The 12,449-nt window shown below is 34.2% G+C and overlaps 1 pseudogene; it reads right to left on the reverse strand.

Annotated features, from left to right (window-relative positions):
- Positions 1–291: 291 nt before the first annotated feature.
- Positions 292–5,909, reverse strand: LOC112709032 (uncharacterized; annotated as a pseudogene).
- Positions 5,910–12,449: the final 6,540 nt, after the last annotated feature.

Consider the following 12,449-nt stretch of genomic DNA (forward strand, 5'->3'; position numbering starts at 1 on the left):
AAAAAATGACAAATATGTCCCTAACCTTTTGTCCTGCAAACATTTTTGTCACTGACCATTTGAAAATACTTTTAAGTCCCTCACCTCCTTAAAAGTTGGAAAAATTAGTCTCTTCGTGCAAATGCCTCCGTTAGACTCAACAAAAAAGTCTGACGTGGCTCCCGCTCTGATGACCTGGCCTTACGGGTGCACACATGGCATGTAAATGGAATGGTAGTTTTAAAAACTGGACAAATAAGTCCCTCCTCTCAAAATTACATCATTTTGTGTGGCAAGCTTTTATACACATGGTTAGTGAACTTGACTCCTCCGGGCATTTTCATGGCTTACATAGCTTTCCATGGCTAAATTATCTTTAATTGGCCAATGTTGTTGATTATCACCACCACAATTTGAGTGTGATTTCCCTCTATCACCATTCATTCTCTCAACCATCCAAAGAAAAAGTAGTTCTTGCGAGGGAATTTAATATTCCCTTGATAAACCAAACAGAAAGATAGGTTGCACCATGGGTAGAAGATAAAGAGCAAAAATTGAATTGGTAGTGTTGGAAACTTTATAAAGGCCCATTGCAGTCCCATTATACAATTTTTTCAAAGGGTGTGGCCACACCACAATACATAGGGGACATTTTCAACAATGTTGAAAGATTCCTAGCATATTGGGCATTCTAGCCCTTCTTCTCTCCCAACAACTGAATTTTCATCATCAGAACATTCCGATGCAGAATAAGTTGGCTTTGTGGAATCATTTTTTTTTTCTGCACACTTCCAGCAATACAGTATGAAGGAAAGTTCCATATTCTCAATCACAATAGATAAAATGACCAAGCATAACGGATCATTTGAACTTCAATGGGATCATTAGTGGTCAACTCCTGGCATCCAATCTAAAAAAGCCAAATAGGACAGAGTTACATAAGTGTAGCCAGGTAAAACCTAGAAAAGTTATTTTTAGGGAGGAAAAAATAAATTAAAGAAAGAACATTAACCACAACAACATCTTCACTCAAAACTAAATCATGTTGGAGGAATAGAAAACCAAACATACATTAGAAGTAAATATTATATACGCATCTTGCTAAGCAATGATCATATGCAATACACCAATAATATTAATCTAATTCATGCATCTGATACACATTCTATTAGCTATAAAAGATGATTATAATACATGTCTTCCTTTGGATTTTACTATAAATAACAAAACAAACATGTAAAAAAAGTCCTTTCTAATTCATTTTCAAGCAAGGGGCCATTTTCTTCCATAGTGAAAGATCCTAATATATGCGTTTATTTAGTACACCACAGTAGGTATCATCATGTGCCACTCTGTCAGTTGCCAACACACCAACACCCCCCTGACTTTTCCATTGGGAGTGATAGGTTAACACACAGTTCATCATAGGCTCACTCATTCATTTGATTAATAACTTCTCTAATCATTATCATTAAAAAAAGAGCTAAATACTATAATTCGCATTTATTTTTCCCTAAATACAAGATAGAATGGTTCAATTATTTTTATATTTGATCACAGAGATAACAATCAAACAAGATGATGGCCTACGAATTCAATATTTGTAGCCTTGTGTTTAAAAAACTCCAGCATGATTGAAAGAGAGCTTTCAGCATAATCAGGATTTAATTAAGACTGCTTAAAATCGTTCCTTAATCCTACATACATAACAACCAAGGGAACAGAGGAACTCAATCAAATGGTCTCAGAAAAAGCATCAAGATTATTCACTATTCAAAACTAGAGTATGATTATGGAGCTTATTCAAATAAAGAACATCATGTTTGATGAAAGAGAACTAAAAATAGCTCAACTCCTTAATCCAATTAACAACTAGAAATATAAATAAATATGTTTGACAAGCATTCACATTTGAATGGACTCAACTGTCAAATATAACTAGTAGCCATAGTAGCATCAAAAATCAATCACCACTTAACTGGAGATCCACACCAAAGGATGGAGGGTATTGGCGGAAAGGGAAGGGAAGAGAGCGATACTGTTTCATATATCAGCTAGTAAGAAGAGATGAATGTGTAAGTAAAGGGCTGCCACACCAAATGAAACCACGCAGTTTTAAGGGGGAAGGACTTATTTGTCCAGTTTTCAAAACTACCATTCCGCTTATATGGCAGGTGTGCACCCATAAAGCCAGGTCATCAGAACGGAAGCCACGTCAGATTTTTTCGTTGGGTCTGACGGAGGAGGCATTTGCACAGAGGGAGTAATATGTCCAACTTTTAAGGAGGTGAGGGATTTAAAAGTATTTTCAAATGGTCAGAGACAAAAATATCCACAGGACAAAAGGTCAGAGACCTATTTGAATGAAAGTATCAAGAACTTACAACACCATCAAACAAGGCAGTGCTACTTATTTCAAAAATGAACTTAAAGCAGGGAAGAATTGCAAATATTAAATTCAAGTTAAAAATGTCCAACTACCCCTCTTTCTGCCATAACTTGAATAATTATTTCATCTTTTTCCTTCTAGATAGCAGCAACATCACTTCTTTTATTCTACTCCGGTCGAAGGGTATGCCTTTCCTTCGTGAGAGCATACACCTTTGATTACTCATAGACATACAAATTATTATCTAGTTACCTTTCTCTCAAGAGTTCCAACCTTCTAATGGTATTCCTCTCGCAAACGCTCCATCTTAGAAGCAAAAAAAAAAAAGAAAAGAAAACCACGGGTATCCAAAAGATTAAAACAACATACTTCATCAGATCCGATAATGATATAACAAATAACACATGTAGAAAAATTTGAGTGGCTTTTACCAATTATCTTCGGTGAATATTTTATGCAACTATAACTGAGTGGTCAAAAGCACTTTTATACTTACAATTTACAAGAATAAAAGAAACAAAAAAATGTGTAAAAACTTTAGAGAGATCAAGCATATGAGAAGCACAATAAGACATGGGATAGAGTATTTCACTACAAATTAGACAATTAGCATGTGTATTAGAGAATCACACGAAAAGATGATTAAATGCACAAATAAATGTGATGAGGACTAGTAAAGCATACAGAATGGATGTATCAATGAGAAGACTAAGTATTAAAAATCATAATATCATGCCAACATAAAAAGGAACTATACCTTTAAATCCTATATCACAGCTTTTAAGTCTTCATTTTCATTCAATACAAAAAAGAGATAATGCCAATATTGGCCCTAGAATCAAAGTTCTTCATTGTCAATCCTGTTCTCTCTACAGTTTATAGCATTCAACAACAACAACAACAACAACAACAACAACAACAACAACAACAATAATAATAATAATAATAATAATAATCATCGTCAAAAGATCTTTGATCTTGGCACTTAGCTTTTGCAAGACAAAGCTTGCTAATTTGCTATGCTAACTATAATGATATATTGTCCAAAAGAAAAACAAAGAAAGAAATAGTACCCGTGGCTTTATGCAAATCCAAACTGATTTATGAGTAATATGAGTAATTTATTTACCATTCAATCCTTTTAAGTCTATCTTCATCTTGCAAAAACATAAAAACATAAAGTCAAAAGAAAAAAAAGAAGAGAAGTGGAAACTCTCATATAAAATTTGCATCAGTGAAGAGAAGATTAAACAATGAAGGTGTGACAACCGATATAAGGCTCAATCACACAGTGAGTTCTTAACCTAAAAAAAGAAAAGAAAAGAAAAGAGATAATAATAGTTAGTTAATTGTAAATAACATTAGCCACAATTCCACAAAGACAAATTAATAATCAACATAACAAAGTGATGTTAGTAGGAACATACTAATGACTAATGAGTTGGTGATAGCTGGAGTCATGTGAAAGAACAAGGGCTTTGGCAATTTTTCATAGCCAAACATTGGAGCCATATATAAATATACAATTGCAAGACATGGCAGAGACATAGTTACATGATGAGTTCTGCTCTAGGGATGATAATGTAAAATTAATAAGAAAAGTCTCTGAGAATTTGATTTCTAAAAAAGCACTGAGTGAAAAATTTGCTAAACATGTTGAACATGTATGCTATATGGCTAACATTTTAGTGAAACTTTATAGTTTTACTGTAATGTTCAAACTGAGTTTTATGCCAATCTGAATAGATGGAACTGTTTGAATAGCACTTGAATTGATACAGAGGAACAATTCTTGATTGTTTCTCATGTTTAATGTATCTATTCTTTCCATTTGTAACCTGTAAAAAAGAGCAATAGCAATCATAATGCAGATGATTCTAAATTTAGACAAATTTGATCTATATTGTAGCTATGTAGCCTAAGTTTAGGTTATCAAAACCAACTATAAACACAAATGTTTACTCAAAATTTTTCCCTGATGAAGAGTTGAAAGAAATAACACAAAAATACAAGAATACAAGATCCATTTAAAACAAACAGAAGAATATGTATTCATACCTTTGTCTTAGCATATGTACATTCTTAGAGGCTCGGTAAATAAAGAAGACCATAGCTTCCCTGTTGTCAGAATTTAGGCTATGTTTGGTTGGAAAGAAAGAAATAAAAGGGAAAGAAAATAAATTGATTGGATTTTTATTTTCCTTAGATGTGTTTGGATGGAAGGAAAATAAGAAGAAAATAAATATTATAAAAAGACAATCTTACCTTGATATTATAAAATATATTGAAAAAAGTGAAAGGGTAATATTGGAAGTATAGAGAGAAAATAAGTTTTCTCTCTCTTTTCTTTCCAACATTGGAGAGAAAAAAATTAGTGGATCCCACCAATTTCTTTTCATCCCTTTCTTTTCTCTCTAATTTCTCTCCTCAAGCAAACAATAGAAAATAATCATTTTCCTTCCCATTTTTCTTCCTCCATTTTCTTTCCTTCTATTTTCCTTTCAAACAGATATAACCTTATTGATTTAAGATGGAAAATTCTACTATGCAGAAGGAAGATTCCTTCCTCAGCTGTTGAAGCGTGCGTGCCAAATTGGGAGTTTGTATATGTGTATTTTGTAGTGTAAAAGTGACTTGAATTTTGGTTAGTGATAACCAATGATTGCAAAAGTTAGACCCACAATGGATAAATTTTGTCTAATAATTAACAATAGAAAAAATATAATCTTGATGTTAAAACATTATAATCATAAATGTTATTTATTATGTTTAGAGTATTTATGGATTTTTTTATTGTGTGGACTTAGCATAATGTTGAAGTAATTATATAAGTGGGTTTGGTACGTATAAAGTGACCAAAATATTTTGCATTGATAAAATGAAAAAAAAAACATTACACAATAGCCCATATGATGTGAATGGCGTGAAGGAAGAAGAGGCATTCTGTAAAAACTGGAATAAACGTTTTAATAAAATAATAATTTAATTATCCGAAATAGGTTCGAAAATATAGAAGTATTTTTTTAAATATAAAGGTAAAATTTGAATTCAATAAATTTTTTTGAGTGCAAAAATGTATCTTTTATGAAAAGTTTTTGTAAAAATGCATATCGGCACTTAAGCTGACAATACCGACTCTAATCTGTCCAGTACCACGTATTTTAGAAAATAAAATTTTGAAAACTGAATTTATTGTTTTCAAAGGACAAAAATAATTTAGAATAAAAAACCGGGCACTAATTTTAAAGATTTTGTCTCAAAGTGGGGCAAATGAACCTAAACCGCTAACAGGTTGGACCGGGCCCAAGGCTATATATATATATATATATATATATATATATATATATATATATATGCTCATTATATGAGCTTTTAGCTCATTTTCACCACCAAAGAGAGAGAAAAATGCGGATTGAGAGAAAAGGGAGAAGAAAATGGGTGTCACTATTTATTATCACCTTTCGGGAGCCACAACTTGAGCTACGGTGCTCCGATTGACGAGTCGTTTACGGCCACGTGAAGCTCTCATCGAGCTCGTCATTTCTAACTAAGCTTTGTAGGTAAGAACTCGAAATTCGCACTCCAGTTTCTTGCCCTAACATTTTCGCAATTTTGGATTTGGTTTTTGAGAAGGGGTGATCTAGCATTGGAATATTGTTGGATTTTGTCCCTAATATTATTGGGTAAGGTAAGTCTCTTTAAACACTTGTGGTTTGATATTTTGGGTTAGCCCTAGTGATGTTTTTATATGTTAGATGATGTTAGATTGAGGTATGATTTTGTTGGAGTGAGCTTGATGGTTTTGGAGCTTTGAGTTCAAGCTTGGTGTTTTGAGTTACGTGGGAATCGTGTAACACCATAACTTTTAGCACGTCATGATCGTACCAAAAGTAAGGAGTTACTAACCTATTTTCTTAAATTTATCTTTTTAATATTGACCTTTACGTCGATATCGCATTTCAGTTTTTAAGAAAATTCCAAAAAATTTTGTTTTTATTAATTAAAACCACATATCAAAGATCTTCAAGTAATAATAATCACATAATTACTAATAATAATAAATGCTATACGAATACATTCAGTGTAAAACTCGTATACAATACCTATCCCTCTGGATAAGATAAAAAACTATAGCAACAAGCGCGAGGGAACTCTATAAAAACAACAGGAACCATAAGTAAATTTACTAATCATCCGCAGCTTCATACTGAGTCTTCGAACCTGTGTCACTGAAAGGTTGGAGAATTTTGTGGTGAGAACAACTACACATTCTCAGTAGGAAATGGGAATGCCGTAAAAGTAATGAATATAATACAAATAATTAACTTACTCTATAAAACTATTTTGTTGAACCTTTGAAAATACTATTTTTATTTTTACTTTATTAATTAATTACCGTCTTTAAATTTCCAAACTTAAAGCAAATCTCAATCACATCCTCAGTTTCCAATTACAGAGAAATAATAGCGTAAGAAACAAATCAACACACAAATAAATTGCAGTAAGACAAACAGCACAATCACAAAGAAGTAATACAAGCAAACACAATCAAATACATATGCATAAACATTATGATGCATGTCTGTCCTAAGCAGGCCATGAGCTCATGTGTCGGTTGCCTACCTGTTTTCAACATTATCCGGGAACGAGTTCCAGATATGGCTTTCCAGATGCATATAGTGTATTTATAAGTTGTACGGCTAGGCTGCATACAGTGTGACTTTCAAATCAATGAACTTACATCTGAAAAATAGTTCTCAATGTGTGGGCGTCCCCACTATGTAAAATTTGGTTAATTAATGACTAATTAACCCATAAATAAGAATTTATTCTAGAAAGTCAAAAATGTGATTTTTATGGCTTAATATGATAGAGGATATTGAGACAAAAATTTCGATACCAATTTTGTAGAAATCATACCAATATTAGAGCAAACGGGCCAAACTGAGCCAATCAGACCCATATTGGGCCCTTGGCCCAACCTAACTAATCCAAAACCCTAATTTTCAGCACTCTCTCTCTCTCCTCACAACACACTAAACACGCTGAAAATGAGTATGGGAAGGGGAAGAATACTCTCTCAAGTTCTAACCCGTGGTTGATCTTCAAACCACTATAACTTTTGATCTAGAGCTCCGATTGTCGCACCGTTTGCGGCCACGCATTCACCACGAAGTGATCTACAAAATCCACTACTTTATTCTTGAGGTAAGCTACAAAATTATTTCAGTTCTTCATCCCTAAATTTCGAATTTTATGGAGAATGTGTTGAGATTTTGGGCTCTTTGATGTTATAGGACCCAACTCTCTTGAAGAAGAAGATTAATCTTATCTCTTTGAACCTTGTGTGTGGTAAGATTCTCAACCCTTGTGTAATTTGTTATTTTATGATGCTTGGGTATTGAGTTGTGGTGTTTGGGTATGATCATTATGGCTTAGGTAGCGTATATGTGAATATTGAAGCTTGATTGATATTTTGGAAAGCTTGGAAGAGGGCTTTGGTGTGCAAAACTTTGTTCTTGGAGGTGTTGAAACCTTGAGAGCTTGTGAAAAAGTGGTTTGGAAGTGCTCTGGTTGAGCGTGGGAAATCGGCTAAGGTATAGACTCGATTTTCTGTATCTAAAATGTAATGTGGTGTGAAAACTTAGGGTAGGGCCCTAAGATAGGCATTGAATTGTTGATGTTATTGGATGGTTGAGATATATGATGTGGTCATATATATGGTTATGAATATTGATGCCTTGATGGTGTGATATATGAGAAAAATGCATGTTGTGATATATGCTTGATGTATGATTGAGGTTGATTTGTGGGTGAAACCATGTTGACGGTAGGTATGATATTGATTATGTATAATGATGGTTGATTGGGAATGGTATTGTTGAAAATTGGGATGAGCAATGATGTATGACATGTTAATGTGTTTGTAATTTAGCCATTTGATTGAGATGGGTAAAATGATTAGATGGAGATTTTGTGAATTGTGGTAAAGTATTAATGTGTGAGTTGAGGAGGCTTGATGTTGATTTTTGGTATATTTTGATTGATTTCAAAAAGGGTTGAAATTGGTATGTTTTGGTTGATTTTGAAAAGGGATGAAATTGGTTTGTTTTGAAAATGGCACCTTGTGGTTTTGTATGAAAATATTATTTTTTGGCGTACTTTAATGGGGCATAACATAGACTCCGGATCCCCGTTTTGTGCCAAACTTGTTTAGAAATGAAATTGGATCCGGGATGTTCATACCGTTCGAAGAACGGGCGAAAAATGATTTGAAATGAAGAAGTTATGTCCATCAAAAGATTGGGGGTTGAATTTGTGAATTCTGCAGCTTTTAACTTAGAAAATTTTTTAGCAGAATGCCCCCTACGCGTAGGCGTGACCGATGCGTACGCGTCAATTTTCAAAAATGCACCATCCACGCATGCGCGGGGCCCACGCGTGCGTGTTGATGTGCTGCACCAAATGCTTAGCCAATTTCCCGAGAACTGTGCCAGTTTTGTGCGTGGGGCACAAACGCACCCACGCGTACGCGTGGCTGACGCGTAGGCGTCGCTTGGCTGTTTTAACATCCACGCGTGTGCGTGGGCGATGCATACGCGTCGATGAACTTTTTGGCCATCTACGCGTGCGCTTGGATGATGCATACGCGTGACCCTGTTTTCATCCCAAAGTTGATTTTTGAGTTTTAAAAGCCAAATTTCATACTTCTAAGCCTTCGATCTTACCCCTTATGTCTTAAATCATTATGATATGCCTAGCAATGAGAAAAGAGCTAGAGGATGTGATAACTTGTGAATAAAGCAAGGGGAAAATTAATGATCAATGATGATCAAGGATGATTATATGAGATACGGAGGATGGCAGTGAAGTGCTTTATGTGCCATGAGCCGAAGAGCTGTATTTATTAATAAATTGGCTGGTTCTGGATTGAACTATGAGCCGGATGACTGAGTTATTGCCGAGTTACAGCGGAGCCATTATTGAATTATGGCCGAGTATAATTGCATATATGCTATTGAATGAAATGTGAATGTTGCACTTCCACTATCTAAGATACGAGTTTCCCTGGGTAAACGCAGTGGCTAGCCACCACGTGCTCCAGGTGGAGACTCGATACTCTGCTGACCCTATGTCGTAAGTGTGGCCGGACACTGTGAAAGTTTTGGATGAGCTCGCCCCCGTGAATACACACCAATGAGGGTGTTGGATATGGATTATGATTATGATCATGATCATGATCGAGAATAACTCGAGTTGAGGATGCAGGACAGAGGGACAGTCCAATGGTTAGCTACTAGGACTTGTCGGGTTGGCTATATAATCGACAGATGATATCATCAGCCATTAGGACAGGCATACATCATATGCATACTATGTGAATTGTTTGAGATTGCCTATTTGACTGCATATTACTTGCTAAATGTCTAAATGCCTTATCTGTTCCTATTTGTATATCTCTTGTTTGATATAAATGTGTTTGCCATATTATACTCATGCTGGTGGTTGGGAGGTCTGAAGGAATTGGAAAGAAAAGTATTAGTTAGACTGAAGAATCCTTAGGCAGTTGCCATTTATGGTTTAGCCTATTTATAAGCTTTGAATTATCTGTTGGAAGTTCTAGGATTACCTTTGGCTTTCCCAGGACATTACATGTTAGATATGTGGGCACTGTTACCATACTGAGAACCTCTGGTTCTCACCCATGCGAATTTTGTGGTTTTCAGATGCAGGACGTGAGGCTTCTCGCTGAAGCATGCTGGAGACTTCTGGATTAGCAAAGATCCTTGATTTTCGGGACTATATTTTGGTTTATATGTTTTGCTTAGATACTTTTATCTCCATTAAATAATACAAACTGTGATGACTCCTCTTAGAAAGAATTTTGGATAATAGGTTTTCTGTATTTATGTCCATTTGGGTTTTCTTTGGGGTTTCCTATTTTATTTACATGTATATATTGCTAGCTCGGACCGGTTATCTTCGCAACCGGACTTTTAGTTTTGATATTCCTGTTTTTGACACTCTTTTGTATATATATAATCTCGCTTTTGCTTATTCCTTATTCGTTACGTTATCGATAACCTCTGTAAGTGATGTATGAGCATCTTTCCTATATTTTCCTAGTGAATTTACATTCAATTTGTTGAGTTTAATCAAGAATTAATTATCTTTTAGCCACTATGGATGCTACTTTGAGTCATGTGCAATTCTGTTTATTTTAGGTAGCATTTGACTGGATTCGATGGAGTTTCCGCAGAGAAAGAGAAGAAGACGAATGATGCTGTCAACCCTGACCTCTCTGCACTCAAACCTAAATATCTCACTCTAAAGAGATCTAATGGACGTGATTCTAGTGGCGTTAAAAAACTAACTTTTAGAGCTTTCTAACGATATATAATAGTCTATACTTCTTCTCCATCAACGCTGCCAAGGCTGTGCCTAACTTGAGATCTCTCAAGTTAGGCGCCAAGCATAACAACAACACACAACGTAGCACTCCATGCTTCAAGTTAGGCGCCCAAATCTTCAAGTAAGGCACACCATGTGAGTTCAACATGCCAAAACTCCCTGCATCTCTCAAGTAAGGCGCAGTTATTCCCCAATTTAGGCGTAGATCCTAGTGAAGCCAAGTGGTCCCCACGCTTACAAGGCTTGCACGAATTGTTAATTAATTTTGATTTAAATTAAAATTTTATTTTAATATAGAAAAAGATATTATTTTAATTTTAGAGTTTTTTATTTTAAATTAATTAGGACTATATATAAAAAGAAGGAACTTTTCTTCTGGGGATTATTCTACCTCATTCCAAATTTACAGTTTACCAGAATCCTAGTTTTCACTCTGAACCATGAGCAACTAAACCTCCATTGTTAAGGTTAGGAGCTCTGTCTATTGTAAGGATTGATTCTGTTGCTTATTTTTTCTATTTTAATTCATGTATTGATTCATATAATTCAAGAATTGTTTTCGTTCTTTATTTTATGAAATTTGGTGGAACGGAAGTATGACCCTCTTTCTAGTTGAGTTCTTGTATAACTTGGAAAAGCTCTTTACTTGAACAACAGCTTGAAAACATATTCTCCTAAATTCTAATTATCTGGATTTAATGGGATACGTGACATATAATCCTCTTATCTTTGGATAATTAGGATTTTTGTGGCATAATAACTAGAATTAAACTTCACCCTCTAATTGGAATTAATTGACCAAGGAATTGGCGGTTGATGAATTTTAGAGGAGACTAAAAAGATCTAAAGAATTAGGGTTTAGTCATATACAGTTTGCCAGGAATTAAATCTTGCATGATTAAAATAAATTAATAAGAAAAGTCAATCCAGAAAATAGATAACTCTGAAGCCTTAACTGCTTTCTCTATATTTTATTCCCAACTTATTTATTGTATGCCTTCTGATATTCTGAGTTCTTTTTTAATGCTCTTTGAACTCTCAAACACCATTTTCTGTTTGTCTAATTAAGTAAATTAATCAACCATTGTTGCTTAATCCATCAATTCTCGTGGGATCGACCCTCATTCACCTGAGATACTACTTGGTATGACCCGGTGCACTTGTCGGTTAGTTTGTGGTTGTAAATTTCATATTAAATTTTTGACACCATTGCCAGGAATTGATTGTGCTTGACAATTACTCGTTGTTTGATTGATTAAATTAGATAATTTTAATCTTCTTTTTTTTCTCTTTATTTATTTCCTTTTCGCTCATAACCCCTTCCCCCTTTTTTGTCTTTGTTTGTTTTTTATTTTATTTTTCATTTTTTTCTTTTCTTTCTTTACGTCATTTCTTTTCCCTTACGTTTCTTTCTTTTCGTTAGCTTTTTCCATCCCCTGTTTCTTTCTTTTTTTATTTTATTGTTTAGTTTTAATATATATAAATAAAATAAAATAAAATAAAATAAAAAAGAGAAGGAGAACATTTGTTCTCTTTCTTTATTTATTTCCCTTTTAATATTTTACTTTTTTTTATTTTTTTTAATAGGCATTTTTGCTTCGGCTTTAATTATATTTGTCCCTAGCTAATTTTCGAATATTATAGTATTTTTTTTAATTTCTGAAATTAA

This window comes from Arachis hypogaea, chromosome 9, assembly GCF_003086295.3.
Source record: "Arachis hypogaea cultivar Tifrunner chromosome 9, arahy.Tifrunner.gnm2.J5K5, whole genome shotgun sequence".
Lineage (NCBI taxonomy): Eukaryota > Viridiplantae > Streptophyta > Magnoliopsida > Fabales > Fabaceae > Arachis > Arachis hypogaea.